Consider the following 18,016-nt stretch of genomic DNA (forward strand, 5'->3'; position numbering starts at 1 on the left):
CCATAGGGATAGAGAGACTGCTTCCGGTGAGCCTTACCTCTAAACAAATTGTTTGCAAACACACATACGCTTATTGCATTCAGAAACTTAATTACAATAATGAAACATACACGGTTAATATAGACAAAACTTAAACACGTTTGTACTTGACTACGATTCCTATACATAAGGTATATTAGTTAAAATAATTAAATCAACCTAACATCCTAAACTGACATGTTTTAGGAAATATTAGGATCCGTATATTCTTTTAATAACTTGTGCATTGCACGCCAAGTTTCTTGCCTTGCACTCCAAGGCTTTAATTAGAAATTGCCAATAGGGTTATTGCATTGATGTTATTTGTTTTGAAGCTCATATTTTATAAAGGTGCATTAAAACCTTGACAAACAGTGCATAAAAGAACAAGGGTTAAGAGGTGATCTTGCGATGCGTCAAAACCTTTTGCAAAGGTAGTGTCTGAATTTTACATATTAATTCAACCTTTTGAAAGTGTCTCAAACTTAAAAGTTTAATGCATTGTTTATATGTAATAACCTTTGATTAGGGTTGTAAACGAACACGAACAAGGCCTTGTTCGTGTTCGTGCGTTAAGGAATTAATGTGTTTACGAACACTTACCAAACGAGATTTTATGTTCATGTTTGTTCATTAAGGAAATTAATGTGTTCACAAACGGTTCACGAACACAAACGGACGCGAATACAATCGGTAGAGCCTAGAGATTAAGACCAATGAATTCAACAATGTGAATAATGAAAGCATGTAAACGAATTGAACGAACATGAACAAGAGCGTGTTCCTGTTCGTTCATTTAACTTTAAACGAACGCGAACACTTAATCGAACAAATATTTATGTGCATGTTCGTTTATTTAAAAAATGAACATTTATGTTCGTTTGTTTAAAATCTAAACTAATATAACTGAACAAAGATAAATGAAAATAAATGAGCACAAACAAACATAAATGAACATAAATGAAAACAAATTAACAAATATAAAACTTTAAGTAGTTTGACTCATCCAAATAATATTTAATTATAAATAAACAAACATAAATAAACATACATAAACGAACATAAACGAACGGAACATGTTTTCATGCATGTTCGTTAGTTTAATTAAACGAACACAAACTTTTTGTTCATGTTCATTCATTTATTAAATAAACGAACTTCCCGCCGAACAATTCACGAACAGTTCACCGAACGTTCGGTTCGTTTACAAGCCTAGTTTTGATACATAAGTTTTAAAACAATGTGTCAAAATACTTAACTTTTGTTATAGCTTGCTTTTTGGAATCAGGATTGTAACACTTTTGCTAAAATGTTTCACTAATCTCTCAGTCAATCATAAAGCAAAACAGGATCAGATGTGGCATTCGAATTGCAATAAGAAACAAGAAACAATTTTATTAGACTAATTGATGTAATTACAATATATTTCCTTAACCATATCATCTCTGCTCTCACAGTAAGAAACAAGAAATTAACAATTTCAAGCTTCAGACAAACAAATAGACAAAAGTTATTAGTTATATATGAATGAAAAATCGATCCAAAAGAAACCTTTTTTCATTGGACCAAATAATGTACATTATAATATTATACCAATTTTTTTTAACGACTCTTAATTTACTCCTATAATCAAACCATCTATACATGCGTGTTGCGGAATTTGAACCTTCGACCTCTAAATTATAAGGGAGACACATTACCCCTTGAGAACCAAATCTAATGTTGGTCATTGGTCTCTAGCTTCTTGCTAGATGAGAGTCTGATGTTTATTATAGAGTTAATGGCCATTTTCGTCCCTGTGGTTTGCTACTTTCGCCACTTCAGTCCGAAATTTGTATTTTTGTCAATTTAGTCCTCATAGTTTTAAATATTAGCCAATTACATCCTATCCGTCTAACGACATCCAGCTATGCCGTTAGTTTAAGGGTATTTTTGTCTTTCTCCTTTTTATTTTGAGTTATTGGTCATTTTCGTCCCTGTGGTTTGATACTTTTGTCAATTCAGTCCAAAGTTTGAAATTTTGTCAATTTAAGTCAGTTTTTTTTCTATAACCCTAGAGAGCATTATCCAAGCCCAAAACAAGTCTGCATTTACTCTGTCGACAGCAGTAATCATACCCCCTCCTCTCGTATTTAGTTTCTAGACGGTTCCTAAACTCTCCCCCATGGTGGAATTCAATGGTAAAGTGGTCAAAGCAATTCCGTGAAACCGAATTGTACGGAAAAAACTAAAAATCGTTTCTTTGATGAATGCATAATATTTAGGGTTTAGAGATTAACATATCATAACGAAAATCTGGGTCGTAATCAACTATTATACATTAATCAACAAAACAATTTTTAGTTTTTTGTGTATAATTCGATTTCAGGGAATTACCTTGACCACTTTACCATTGAATTCCACCATGGAGAAGATTTTAGGAAATGTCTAGAAACTAAATATAGGGGGGGTATGATTACTGTTGTCAACAGAGTAAATGCATACCAGTATTTGAGGTTGCTCGATGGTTTTGGGCTTGAATTATGCTCTTTAGGGTTATAAACAAAAAACATAAAAAATAAAAAAAACTGAATTAAACTGAACATTAAATTGACAAATTTTCAAACTTTGGACTGAATTGACAAAGATATCAAACCACAGGGACTAAAATGACCATTAACTCAAAATTAAAAGGAGAAAGACAAAAATACCCTTAAACTAACGGCATAGCTGGATGCCGTTAGACGGATGGGACGTAATTGGCTAAAATTTAAAACTATGAGGACTAAATTGACAAAATTAAAAATTTTGGACTGAAGTGGCGAAAGTAACAAACCACAGGGACGAAAATGGCCATTAACTCTTTATTATAAGAAAATAAAGCAAAAAATTAATATTACGTAACTGTTATCACATCATTTAATCCTATCCAAGACCTAAAAACCGATTATGCATGTAGCTGTCAAAGTATGTTTCAAGAAGCTGTCAAAATATTATGTCTCAAGAAAATCGTACTGACAATAATTATAGAAAACGACATTTTGCCCATTTAAGACCCAAGTTGGTTTTTTCTTCCTTTGCCAACTAAGTGATAGGGGACACCAAAAAGTAAATAATATTTTATAGGATATATAATAATAAGGCTGTTTTGAACATGACTCATTTAATAAATGGGTTAACCCGAACACTACCATCCATTACCACTACCACATGTCCGCATATTTTTTTGTTAAGCAAGTAGAAACCATATCGGGACACTTAATACTTTCGAATAATACAAGACAACCGTTTGCAACATTAATTCCGCATTACCACTAACGCTTTACGCTTATGAGGATTAATCCAAGCTCATATGTAATATCAACAAGTACTACCACCACCGATAAACATTATCATGAGAGAGACCAACAACGAGACCAACGAAAATTATACAAGTAACAATAATTTGTGACGAGTCGTAAATTGATATCATAAGTTAATATATAACATTAATTCCACATTACGAAGACTTTTGGTGTTTGGTGCTTTTTATTAGTTGGCTTTCTGTACTATATATATATTATTCTAATAATAAATTATTATTTTGTTTTTTTTATGTGAAACAACTTAGTTGCATGCATATTTCATTTCATGTCACTCGTTATCATAAATACTTTTAGATAGCAGTGTCGGACCTTCATTAGTCACATCTCTTATCAAAAGAGAAATACCAGCGGTTTCGTATCCCGGTGACTTTTTTTAGACTATGTTATTGGTTCGAGTCTTGTGCGTGACAAAATGTTGTGAATGAGCCGAGATTTTACCACAGTAGACCTTCGGGCACTAGGTTTTCACTGAAATTGGTAGTAGGTCGGGCAACTAGTTTTGCGATTGTGGGCATGGATGACCTTTACCAAATGTGTGCACCCACTTTGCTAGAATTTGTTGGCCATTTAAAAAAAAAGACTATTCATCTCTCATTCGGCTGGATTTGAAAAATAAAAAATAAAAAATAAAAAATGGTTGCACTGCCACCTATGGCTTTCGACAGTCCTAACCAGTCCAAAACACTTCAGTTTTATCCAATTTTTTAAATTCATTAGTTTGTATAATTTTAGAAAATGATAAACATGATTTCATTCATATAATATATATATATATATATGAAACATGATCAAATACATTTTATTCTTAACATGAAAACAGTGGGAACCAATTTGTTATGATTAAGTTTATTTTTATAGGTGTTTGCTGTTATTTTTTATTCGTATTTGCTAATTTTCGATTATGAGACGTTATAAGTATTTACTGATTTATATTTTGTTGTTATTATTAGATTTTTTCTTTTGCTGTTATAAATATTTGTTGTATATTTTATTATTATTTTGTTCTTGATTTTGATTCTTTTGTTGTAATTTTTAGGTTTTTTTCTTTGTTATTATCAATGTTTATGTAGATTGGTATTGTTTCTTACGTTCTCATTTTTTTTATAAATTTGTATTATTTCCTACATTCTCATGTTAAGATTAAAATGTATATAAACCTTCCCCATATATATATATATACACACACACCAAAATGCTATTCTAAATTGTAAAAAATACCAACCATTTGGTTCTATCATTTTATTTATAAACGATAATCTTTTGGTCAGGTGTCTATCGATCTTTTCATCTCTTTAGATTCGTAACTTAAATGATACATGAACATAAAATAAAAAGACATGCTAAACATACCCTTAAGACTGAGGGGTGTGGGGGGCGCGAGAGGGGGCGCGAGTGGGGGCTCCAGCCAATAATATTGTGACGTGTGGCAGAGAGAGAAACTTGATAAGATGGGTGTTGGTTTTGGTGCTCGCGCCCCGGGCCCTGGTGTGGAGGGGCGCGAGAGGGGGCGCGAGCGGTTTTTTTTTTATTTTTTTATAAATGTATTAAAAAAACGTATTATTAAAAAAACAAGAAATTATTTAAAAAAACACACATTTTTTTGAAAATTCATAATAAAAAAAACATACTAAAAATTAAACAAACAATAATATTTAATAATAAAACTAATCTAATACAAGATCATCTGGTCGACTCGCCCACAAATGTTCAACCAACTCATGTCGAAGATCCCCGTGTATCTCACGGCTCTTGATATTTGCTATGTTATGAAGTTTTTGTTGATCACTGATTGTGGACGGTTGTGGCGGAATGTCACCTTGGTAGTTTTGGCATATAGCTTTGCCCTCGTCTTCTAGCGTCATGTTGTGTAGGATAAGACACGTGTAGACGACGTCCATTATCCTCTCCCGAGTCCAATAACGTATCGGGTTCGCCAGAACATAATATTGTTTTTTTATAGCTCCAAAAGCTCTTTCAATATCTTTTCTAGCAGACTCTTGCTTCTTCGTAAAATACTTCCGTTTGTCGGCGATTGGATCTGTAAAAGCTTGAACTAACACAGCCCATTCGTTGTAAATACCATCGACCAGATAGTACCCGTACTTGAAGAGTTCTCCATTTGCAAGAAAAGATTGAGGTGGTTCAACCCCGTCGATAAGGTCGTTGATCAAATGTGACTGATCGATAACATTAAGGTCGTTATTTGACCCAGCAACACCAAAAAAAGCATGCCAAAACCAAAGATCCTGTGACACCGCCGCCTCAAGTATGAGGGTCGGCCCTTCATGATCACCACGGTGGAACTGACCTCGCGCAGGCCGTTCAATGATTCAATAAAAAAATTTTATTGAATGATTCAATAAATTTTTTTTTTTATTGAATAAACAATAAAATTTTTTTTTATTGTTTATGAGGGTCGGCCCTTCATGATCACCACGGTGGAACTGACCACGGTGGTCGGCCCTTCAATGATTCAATAAAAAATTTTTTTTTTTAATAAACAAAGAGCCCAACGGCTCTATTTACGCAACCCAAGACCCCTTCACGCCTACTCCCAGCCGCTACCCCTCTTGCGCCTGCCTCTTTTTCCGCGCTCGCGCCCCTCTCGCGCCCCTCTCGCGCCTCGGTGGTGTGGTGCTCGCGCCCCGGGGCGCGAGCGGATGGGCTCACGCGCCCCCTGTCGCGCTCCACACCCCTTGGCAAACAAATTCAAATTTCAAATTAAACATATGTCTTGGCAAATTAAAATAGAAGACTTTTGGTGTTTGGTGCTTTTTATTAGTTGGCTTTCTGTACTATATATATATTATTCTAATAATAAATTATTATTTTGTTTTTTTTATGTGAAACAACTTAGTTGCATGCATATTTCATTTCATGTCACTCGTTATCATAAATACTTTTAGATAGCAGTGTCGGACCTTCATTAGTCACATCTCTTATCAAAAGAGAAATACCAGCGGTTTCGTATCCCGGTGACTTTTTTTAGACTATGTTATTGGTTCGAGTCTTGTGCGTGACAAAATGTTGTGAATGAGCCGAGATTTTACCACAGTAGACCTTCGGGCACTAGGTTTTCACTGAAATTGGTAGTAGGTCGGGCAACTAGTTTTGCGATTGTGGGCATGGATGACCTTTACCAAATGTGTGCACCCACTTTGCTAGAATTTGTTGGCCATTTAAAAAAAAAAGACTATTCATCTCTCATTCGGCTGGATTTGAAAAATAAAAAATAAAAAATAAAAAATGGTTGCACTGCCACCTATGGCTTTCGACAGTCCTAACCAGTCCAAAACACTTCAGTTTTATCCAATTTTTTAAATTCATTAGTTTGTATAATTTTAGAAAATGATAAACATGATTTCATTCATATAATATATATATATATATATATATGAAACATGATCAAATACATTTTATTCTTAACATGAAAACAGTGGGAACCAATTTGTTGTTATGATTAAGTTTATTTTTATAGGTGTTTGCTGTTATTTTTTATTCGTATTTGCTAATTTTCGATTATGAGACGTTATAAGTATTTACTGATTTATATTTTGTTGTTATTATTAGATTTTTTCTTTTGCTGTTATAAATATTTGTTGTATATTTTATTATTATTTTGTTCTTGATTTTGATTCTTTTGTTGTAATTTTTAGGTTTTTTTCTTTGTTATTATCAATGTTTATGTAGATTGGTATTGTTTCTTACGTTCTCATTTTTTTTATAAATTTGTATTATTTCCTACATTCTCATGTTAAGATTAAAATGTATATGAACCTTCCCCATATATATATATATACACACACACCAAAATGCTATTCTAAATTGTAAAAAATACCAACCATTTGGTTCTATCATTTTATTTATAAACGATAATCTTTTGGTCAGGTGTCTATCGATCTTTTCATCTCTTTAGATTCGTAACTTAAATGATACGTGAACATAAAATAAAAAGACATGCTAAACATACCCTTAACAAATTTGATGGACTCACCCTCATTAAAAAACATTATTCCTCTCATATATTAGGTACGAATAGACTCCTCTAATATAAATAGGGAAAATATGTACGACATTCTATTTGTAAGATTAATGTAACTACGATGATAGGTGAATATAAAATAAACATTTCACTCGTGCATTACATCTTATGCATTGACGCAAGTTTACCAAAAAATATTATTGTAAGGATTTTTTTTAAACATCTTATGCATAACATTAGATATCGAGTCAAGGGTGAGTTGGTGTTGATTGGACAACAGAGAAGCTAGCATATGTTCACAAGGGAGTAGGGAAGACTTGGTCATCGGTACAAAAAGTCAAACTGAAACTTAAGCAAAAAAGTCAACATAATAGATACAAGAAAAACTGTCGGTAGAATATTTTAGTACTATAATTTTCATATTTAAATGGAAACTTTATGTAGAATGTAGTTTCCTGGATGATACGAATCGGGAAAGTAAAAAGTATTTTGATGTGTACCCGAAATCTTATTAAAATAGTTTAAGAAAGTCGTCTTCGTTGTCATCATCATCGTACTCAGTAAATCCCATCAATAACAAAGTTATGGTAGGTTCTGAGGAGGGTAAGATGTAGACCTCTACCCCGTATGAATTGAGAGGCTGTTTCCGCTGAGACCCCGACTCGATAATAGTTTTTATTAAGCCATGGACATAAGACATATAACACTTAACCATCGGCCTATTAGTGCAAGCACCCCTGTCTTACGGCTATTAACGCCACCACATAATGCATGATTAACCTTCTGCCTCTTTTAATGTTATTATCATGAAATTAGTAATATAACGTCTAAATTACTACAATTTCACTTTTGTCCCCTGAGGGCCCTTAAATAATTTAAAAAAGTGAAATAGATTAAAGATTTGTGTTTTATAGCTTAAAATAAACGATTAATGAAATTGCGGTTGCTCTATTGAGTATAGACAAACTCTAGCAAATGCTAGAGAAAACTATACTTAAGGAATGACAAATAAGTAAGTTATCATAAAGCGACATCACCGAAACCAATCTAATGTTTAAGCTTTGCATGTGTTTTAGCCCTAAGGAAACCCATTGTCTTAATTTCTTCGTATAGCCAACCAATCGAAGTTTATTTTACTGAAGAGAAAAAGATCATTTCTATCCTTCTAAAGTATCCAACAAGCGGTTAGGACCATGAATTTTATTGTTATGGTAAACTCAAAATTGGTGTTAGTCAACTGAGTCAATAATAGTTGAAGGGTCAAAAGTGTCAAGTTATCAAAGATGTTATAAGCTGATAACTTGATATATAATACTTTGGGTATAAAGTGATAAGGAGACAGAAGTGTAGGGAATACTTGTGCCTAATCTTTCCAGGAGTTTGTTAAGAAAGGTTTCTTGATGATTTGGGGGTTAGGGCTCAAATATATACCCCAATTAGAATAGTTTAGATTACTTATTCTGTTTGATAATTCCTTTTGTTTCTGTTTCGTACTTGTAATCGCCATTGATAATAAAGCTTTCGATTACGTCAATTTCATCGTTTCTTTGGTGTTTTCATAACAAGTGGTATCAGAGCTATTGGCTCTTAATTGTTCGAAGAATTCAACGGTGGTTTTCGCAATTAGTGATTGTTATGGTGTCTATGAAGTTCGAGTTTGAGAATTTTAATGGGAGGAATGATTTCAGTCTATGGAGAGGCAAAATGAGGGCTCTGTTGTTGGTTCATCAGGGTGTCTTTGACGCCTTGTTGGGAGAACCAATATGCCAGAGGGGTTGAATGATAAAGAAAAGAAAGATATACTTGAAAAAGCCCATAGTGCCATCATACTCAGCCTCGGAAATCGTGTTCTAAGAGAAGTGTCTAAAGAGATAACAGAAGCCGGAGTTTGGGCCAAACTTGAGTCACTTTACATGACTAAGTCTCTGGCTAATAGGCTGTATTTGAAGAAGAAGAAGTTGTATACGTTTCATATGACCTCTGGGAAGACACTTGAAGATCATACGGATGAATTCAATAAACTCATCTTGGATTTAGAGAACATTGAGGTGGAATTAGAATATGAAGATCAGGCCATTATTTTCTTGACATCCCTTCTTTCATCTTATGAACATTTTGTCGATACATTGATGTATGGTAGAGAAACTCTGTCCATGGGGGAAGTCTTGGCTGCATTAAACTCAAAAGAGTTGAAGAAGACTAGGTAATATTAGTATACAAGGACTTACTGAGTTAAACAAACAACAAGTTCTTGGAAAACCAAGAAGTTGTGACACCAGTTTTTGTGAGAGTTGTGTGTTAGGGAAACTTAAAAGGGTTAGTTTTAGCAGGGGTAAACATCCTACATGGGGAATATTAGATTATGTTCACTCTGATCTATGGGGTCCTGCAAGACATGACTCATTGGGTGGTGCAAGATACTATCTATCAATCATAGTTGACTATTCTAGAAAGTTTTGGGTTTACATACTTAAGAATAAGAATGTTGCCTTAGAGAAGTTTAAAGAATGGAAAACATTGGTAGAGACACAAACAGAAAAGAAGCTTAAGAAACTTAGAAGTGATAATGGTTTAGAGTTTTGTAATAAGGAGTTTGACCAGTTGTGTAAGTCAAGTGGGGTAGCTAGGCATTTAACATTGCCAAGAACTCCTCAGCATAATGGTTTGGCTGAGAGAATGAATAGAACTATTGGTGAAAAAATGAGATGTATGCTAGTAAGTTCTGGTTTGCCAAAAAGTTTTTGGGCTGAGGCAGTGACTATTGCAGCATATTTGATCAATAACTCACCATCAGCAGCCCTAGACATGATGACACCTATGGAAGCTTGGTCTGGTCATAAGCAAGAATATAGTAATCTTAGAGTTTTTGGATCACTAGCTTATGCACATACAAGCCAAGGGAAACTAGAGCCTAGAGCACTGAAGTGTATATTTTTAAGTTACCCAGATAGTGTGAAGGGTTATAGGTTGTGGAGATTGGAAGGGAATGGTCAAAGGATTATAGTAAGTATGGATGCCAAGTTTAATGAAGACATGGTTTATAAAGATGTGATGCATAGGGATGAAAGTACATCTTAGGGTATTTATGTTAATCAAGGAGGTGTTCATATTGAGGTGGAGGAAGCCTTAAAGAACACCGATGAAAATCAGACAAGGGGTAGTTCCAATATTGTTGAAAATAGTTCTGGTTTAGCCAGAAATAGGACTAGAAGAACTATTATACCTCCCTTGAGGTTTAGAGATACTAAAGACATACTGCAGTAGCCTTTATGGCTGCTGTGACACTCCGTAAAACAGGTCATTTTTCGTACAATGCCTAAATATGATTTCTTAACGTTAATTCCCACATGATTAAATTTTGTTAAGTTTAACCCCAACGAGTCTAGTATAGGCCGCATATGCACGATACATTGCATATAATTAGTTTATTTATAATTAAATTACTTAAATTTACGGAACTTGTCCGACGAATACGAACGTTGGTGATATTTTTGAATGACTCGAATTCATATTTAACAAACCTTGAGGTTTGAATTTAATGTTTTATGAAATTATATTTTATATAAATTACCGACAACGAATACAAAACAAATTATGAACGCGTAAAGTTACACATTGAGTGTAGGCGAGTTCGTTTCTTCGCCGCCTTGGTAATTTGACATCTAAATTCACTAAACTAAATAATAGCTCAAGTATTATAACAATCCATGTTAATAATTATTAGCTAGTTTCTAATTTACATTTAATACCATTTATTAAAGAATTTAATTCTCATTAAACTTCCTTCGTAACCTCGACAATTTGCAACACATGCATACTCACTTATTTGGGAATTTAAATAATATAGGTTGCACCACTAAAGTCAAAGATGTGGATGAAATGAAAAGCTTTGAACAATCAAATATTGTCATCACCAGTCATCTTACAACAACATACATCATTCAAAGTCATGACCATCATGCATCCTTTCAATCTTGAAATAAACTCCACCACACACCCAACAAACCCATTTCCCTAAATTTAGGTCGACTTCCATTCCCTTTTACTTCCAAATCTTTCCAACAATACATTATTTCACCACTCATTGATTTTTATAATACCCAACTCATTCCTTGTTCCCAGTATATAATAAACACTTAGGAACAAACACACCTTTCAAGCATTTTAAGATACAAAGACTCTCGGCTCTCACTTTCTCCATTAAAAATCACCAATTAAAGTAATCATATACCCTCCCACCATATTCCATTTGAAGAAACACTAATCGGCCCCGGGCAGATTACGGATAATCTGGGGGTTAGATAGATGTTTCCCACGAGGGTTTAGACCCGGCAAAGATGGTTCTTCTGATAACCTGCAAAACAGACACCGTGAGCTCGTCACTGAGAAGGGGGGGGGGGGTTCCTCCTTGTGACCACCCTCCGGCGTGAGAATCAGACTAGATTGCTCTTGAATATAAATGTATATTAAGAGATTGCTAGAGCAGATATCAGGTATAATATGTAATACGAGATAGTATATGATAAGATGAGATGATCATACCATTTGGGGTATTTATAGCCGAAGGTAGGTTTCCAAGAAGGTGTAGCCGGCTGAATAGTATTCCTGTTCTACCAACTGTGGCCTACGCACGTGCCATGCTGGTAGTTGGTGGGTAGGCAGCGGCTGACAGTGACCAGGCCTGCTGTGTACTATTCCTTTTCCACCAACTGCCGGCTATGCACGTGGTATGACAGGAGTTGGTGAGTAGGCAGCGGCTAATAGTGACATATAGTACAAGAGCATGCTGCTCGCCATACTGTTGTCAATGAGCTGTCGTATCTTTGGTCAGATCTTTTGCCCATACCTCGTCAGGTGCAGTACAAAAGATCTTCCCGTATCGTACGGACTGGCTTATTTGGGCGAGAGTATTCCCCCTCCCGCCTTTGTGCGGGATTGTTCCCGGCTTTGCTCATTCCTTCAGGTGACAACTGAATTATTGAGAGCTAAGTGCCTTGTGCGTGTAGCCTTGCTGCGCGGGTGGCCTTCCCTGATGGCTTGTATCCGCAGCTGCGGGAACAGGCGGAGTACTTCACCATTGGGAGGCATTTCCTGCGGGAACAGCTTGCGTACTGCGCGTAAGGACGTCACGTCTCTGAGCATGGTGGGTCCTGCGGATCCAGTTGGTTTCTGCGCAGACGTCTCTCTTCAAGGTGAGTCTTGCGGGTCCAACTGGGCTCTGCTGGGACCTACCTCTTCAAGTCCCCCCAGTCCAATGTTCTTCTCATGAATGTTTAATAAAGTGAGGTGAACTTTTGGACTTAAGCAAAGGGTTTTGAAAAGGGTTTAGTTTTAAGGTTTTCCATGGGGATTCTTCCCGCGGAAGTCCTTGTCACTTGCAGAAATTCCCGACTTTCCTGCTTGATCTTTGGGTATGATGCGGGTAGGTCTGTAACCTCCTCGCAAGTCAGGAGTGTTGAGTCCCACTTGTGTGGATTCTCCATGAGGTTTTGGTAGTTTTGAACATAGTGATCAATTGTGTTAAAACCACCAATTCCATCTTGAAGCTTCAAACAATGTAGTTCCCGACATTCCCGCTATGCGGGGATGTTATTCCCGTTTCCGCAAGCATTGCCCAGAAGATCCTTCTTGGTTTCAATTCCCTGCGGAGCGCTAGGTATGTGAAGGGTTTTGCCTTAACACTGTACCCGCGCTCGTCTAACGGTTACTTTACTTCCAAAGTATTCCTGGCGTCAATTCCCTGCGGGTGCTAAGTATGTGAAGGGTTTTGCCTTAACACTGTACCCGCACCCGTCTTATAGTTATTTGGTTGCCGAGGTATTCTTGGCTTCAATTCCCTGCAGGTGCTAAGTATGTGAAGGGTTTTGCCTTAACACTGTACCCGCACCTGTCTTACAGTTACTTGGTTGCCAAGGTAAGGGGTATTTTCCCGCTTACTTTTGAATCTTTTTGAAATTTTTTGAAATTCGAAGAGTTGGTGAAAGGATAAGAACAGTCCAAACTGCTGAAACGTCGTGCGACGGTTTCTTCTGACTGTGTCAGGACGTGCAGGAAGTTATGGTGACGTGACAGTACATGGTCATTCCAGACGCTTTTTCAGGCGCGTGGGCGCGATTTTTCGGGCGCGTGGCCGCGAAATTAATGGCACGCGTCCTTTCAACAGCTGTTGCCAGCTTGCTTTTTGCCACGTGTCATAGTTTCATTGCACCTTCGATTTCTCTCTCTTTCGCATTAAATTCATCGCATTAATTGCGATTAGTATATAAAGGGGGAGAGGGTCCTTTGTAATCCACACTTTCACTTTTCTCTTCATCTTCAAAATATTTCCGGCGAATACTCACCTTTTCAGTCGAGCATTCTCTTGAAATCGTTCTCTTTCATACCTGCAAGATGTCTTCTCACGATCTCGAGGCTACAGCCCAGGAGGCTGGGGTGTACGCCGATGACAAGAGTACTGCTGGCGAGTGCCAGTGTGCTCTGCCTGTCGATCTATATCAGTACATCGTCAGGAAGTTCATGCTCGAGTCTCTCGAGCCTGAGTTTCCTGAACCTCATCAGACGGTGTATGATGCCCCCAGAGGCAAGATCGGGGTATATGCTGCATTCTTTGTCTATGGGAATCTTAGGTTCCCTTTGACAAAGTTTGTGTACCGTGTCCTAGAGAGGCACGGTGTACACCTGACCGAGGTGCACCCGATGGAGATTGCGAAGATTCGCCACTTCGAGTGGGTGTGCCGGATTCTGGGCATTGAGCCCTTCGTCGACCGCCTGATGACCTTCTACTCTTGGAGGTGCATCCAGGGGTGGTATACTCTGATAACCCGGATCAAGGGTTTGAAGATTTGCGCAACCGAGCGCAGTCTTCGCTCATGGAAGCGGGAGTTCTTTTTTATCTCCGCTCGCGCCATCCCCCTTGCCATGAAGTTCAAGAATGGGCAAGCTCTCCCCAGCCTTCACGCCTCCAACTACCAGGAGGCGGAATGGTTTTCCAAGATTTCCCGAGTCCAATCTCCGGTTTACCGGTTTGCGGAGTCCGGGATGGTGATGCTCGGGATGAGCCGGGTGTGGAAGGATGCGGAGGCGCAAAAGATCCCGATCGTCCTTGAATACGGTTTGAACTCTGTTCCTTACGGTATGCTCTGTCTTCTTTGTTTGTATAGGTTTGTCTTCTAACTGTTTTTCTTTTATTTCAGAGGGGAACGACTTGCAGTCGCTCTTGTATCCGCGGGAGGCTGACAGTCCCGCTCGGATGGGTACTCGCGCTCTAGATGAGAACGAGTTGCCCATCCTTGAACAGACGGCGGATCGGTTCGTGGAGGTCTACCCGCCAGGCCATGAGATCCTGAGCGCCAGGCGGCCAGGTAAGGCGTTATTCAACCCTCGACCCCTCAATGCTGAAACCTCTGCTGGAATTCCTCTAATCTTGTGTTCTGATGAGGAATCCGCAAATGGTCCTCCGTTGGTGCTGAAGAAGAAGGCTGCCGGCGGGAAGGGGAAGGAGAAGGTGGCCTCCACTGCCGATCCGGTGCCTCGGTCTGATTCAGAGGCCGAGAGCGAGGAGGTGGCGGGGAACCCCGGTGGTGATAAGACCACTGCTCCGGAGGCTGCGACGACTGTCACCTCCGGAGAGCCCAGGATGACAACGGTGAGCGGCGTGAAGAGGCCGGCTCCATCGGGTTCATCCCCGCCTGTCCGCACTTTTAGGCTCAAGAAAACCCGTAAGTACAAACTTTATTTTTAACTTCATAGCTTTCCATCATTAATACTTATCTTCTTTGTGCAGGCGTGGATGTTGACGCATTCCAGGGTGGAGCGGGGAGGAGTACCTCCGGACCCATGACGGTAGGCTTGGTCAGCCTACCTGAGGCGACGACCCAGGCGGCTGCGCCTGCGCCTGCTTCCGCTGGTTCAGTTGCTCACTCCGTTGAGCCAACTGTTCCAGCTGTGATGACATCACCGCCGGCTGTCAGTGCCATATTTACCGCATCTTTCACTGAGCCGGCGGTTACTTTTTCTGCGCATTCCGCAGCGGCGACCACGGTTGTGAGTTCACTTCCGGTGAGTTCACCTCCGTTGGTTTCTACCGCGGCGGCCTCCATGCCTCCGACGTCGGCAGCTACAGCCGATCCTTCAGGTATGCTTGGGGCTTCTCGCCAACCTCTGCCTCCTTCCCATCTGCCTGACCTCTTGGATGGATTTCCCTTGGGTTCAGGTGATGGGTTTGGCGGCTATCGGCCTGTTATCGACCCTACAGGTGCGTAGGGTTCTTTTTTTTTTTTTTTTTTTATATATCATCTTATCCTAACTGCTTTTTGTTTTTTGCAGTGTCGGATTCCAATGAAGTGTATGTTCCACGATGGAACATCCGCCGAGGAACAACCCTTCGCACGCCTGTGGAGTGCGTGGATTGGGCTCGTCACGCAGCTCCCAGTGGTGCGTTGGGGGAAGCCATGGCTAGCTACCAGGAGGGTAGGCTAACCAATGAGCTTCGGGTTCTCCTGGCCCGGATGCAGCCGCGCGTCGAGCTGCTTTGTCGTGAAAACGATAAGTTAAAAGCAGCTCGCATTCAAGAAGTAGCTCAGGAGCGGGCTGTCCGGGAGGAGAACGTAAGGCTTACCGCAGTGGCTGCGGAAAAGGAGAAGGCCTTCAAGGCCCTCGAGGTTGAAGTTCAGGCCCGGCTCGAGGCCCGTTCCAAGGCTGCCCAAGCTGTTAACGAACAGCTTCGGCTGGCTAAGGAAACTGCACGGAACGCAACCGAGAGGGCCACCAAGGCTGAAGCTGTTGCTGAGCCTCTACGCGTGGAGAATGAGGAGCTTAAAGCCAAATTAGAGGCTCTCCAGCAGGCTCATGATGCCTTGGCGATGGAAGACGCCAAAAAGCTCCAAGAGATCTTGGACCAGAGGGGGGTGCTTGACCACACTGAGCGGAAGCTAAAGGGCGTCGAAGAGGCTGCGGCTAAAAAAGTGTTGCTTGCTAACCTCAACAAAAGTGAAGCCGAACGCGCCCGTAACGAAGCTCAAGCTGCCCTCCAGGAGGCTCTGGTTGCCAAGGAATGGCTTCTTCGAGAAGCGTTGTCTTAGGTATGTTTAATTTCATTATATCTTCACGCTTTTCTTTGTAAATAGAAAAGGTTTTGATACTTGTATTCTTTTGTAGGTTGTGCATCGGGTCTTCGCGGATACGTCTTATGACGATGCTATGAGCGCAGCCCTCAACGCTTCTCATGAGGATGGGGAAAAGGCCGGCTTCCTGCTTGGTCTAGGGTTCGTTGAGAAAGGCATCCCGCCTTCCAACTTCCCTTTATTTGATGTGGATACTGAAGCTGTATACGACCAAGCAGTGAATCAGTATGCCGCCTTCCCGCATCCGGTGGTGGAGAAGGTGAACGAAGTTGCTGCTGCTGATGATGGGCTAGCTATCCTTAAAGCTTTCCTTGAACCGCCACGCTCTACTGATGGTGCTGGTCCAAGTGGAAGTGGCCCTGAAGCTTGATCCTGAAGATCCCTTCCCACTGTTAGGATAGGTTTAGCTTGTATAGATTTATATTCTTGTAGGCGGGTAGTTACCCGGCCATTCTTGTAATGAATATTATGAAATATAAATCTTTGTGCGGGTAAGACCGCTATTTTCACTGGATTACTTGCTTTATAAACGTTATATGACTTGCATACTTTAATTTAAATTAGCAATTTTCCAAGTGTTTAGAATAAGTTAACCTTTGAACGTGGTAGATAACAAGTTGAAGTTTTGCTTCCTCTTTCGTGATTGTGCGGGTAGGACCGTCACTTGCACTTAGTAGGATGGCTAAACTTTACCTATATCTGACCTGCGTGAAGGTTTGCCGTTTTTTGGGTTTATGCGGGTTTTGCCGCCTTCCCCACGCAACGACTTCTTTCACACTTATGTATGCGGTGAAGACCGGCATATCCGTGTGGAAAGTTCATAAGTATAAATGTAAAATCATCAGCGTCGATGTTCTAAGGAGAATCATTTCCATTAAAAGTGGCTCTAGGCTTTTTCTTTACAAATTTGGAATTGATTTACATGCAAACTGTGTAATTGAGCTCCCTTCCATGTTGTTGGGATGGGAGTGCCATCGAGCCGATATGCACCTGGTTCGGGATCTCGTTGTTTACGCAGTATGTAGTCTCCAACATTGAAGCTGCAATTTTATTCGTGTTTCCCCCAACTGGGGTTCTACACGCATCAGCCTGCTCAGCGTTCATTGCGCCACGAGGTGCGCGAGCGTCCCATCTCTGACAAATGCTTCGACCATGTCCTTTACGTCTGTGCATTCTTCAGTGTTGTGGCCTTTTGTCCTGTGAAAGTCACAGTATTTGCTCCGATCAGCATTGTGACGATGTCGGATTATTGGAGCCTTTGGCCATGGGAGCTCCTCAGTGGCGAATATCTCGGTGAAGCTTTTGGTGAGTGGCGTCCATCTGGAGTTCTGGTTTGACTGTACGTTATCCCTTCCGCCTAACCGATGTTGCAAGCCGGATGAGGTGTCAAAGTTTACCCTTGACTTCCAAATGCCTAGCTTCCGCTTTTTGTTTAGTCGAGCGGTAAGGACGTTGTCTTCTCTTGTTTTCTGGGTGTAGAGGTTTGTGCTCTGGGGGAGATCTCTACCCAGTTGCTTCTCCGTTTCCGCAAAGCGTTTTGCTGCTGTCAT

This window comes from Bidens hawaiensis, unplaced genomic scaffold (assembly GCF_021521415.1).
Source record: "Bidens hawaiensis isolate Kalapana, Puna unplaced genomic scaffold, B.hawaiensis_p1.1 tig00007048_1, whole genome shotgun sequence".
Classification (NCBI taxonomy): Eukaryota; Viridiplantae; Streptophyta; class Magnoliopsida; order Asterales; family Asteraceae; genus Bidens; species Bidens hawaiensis.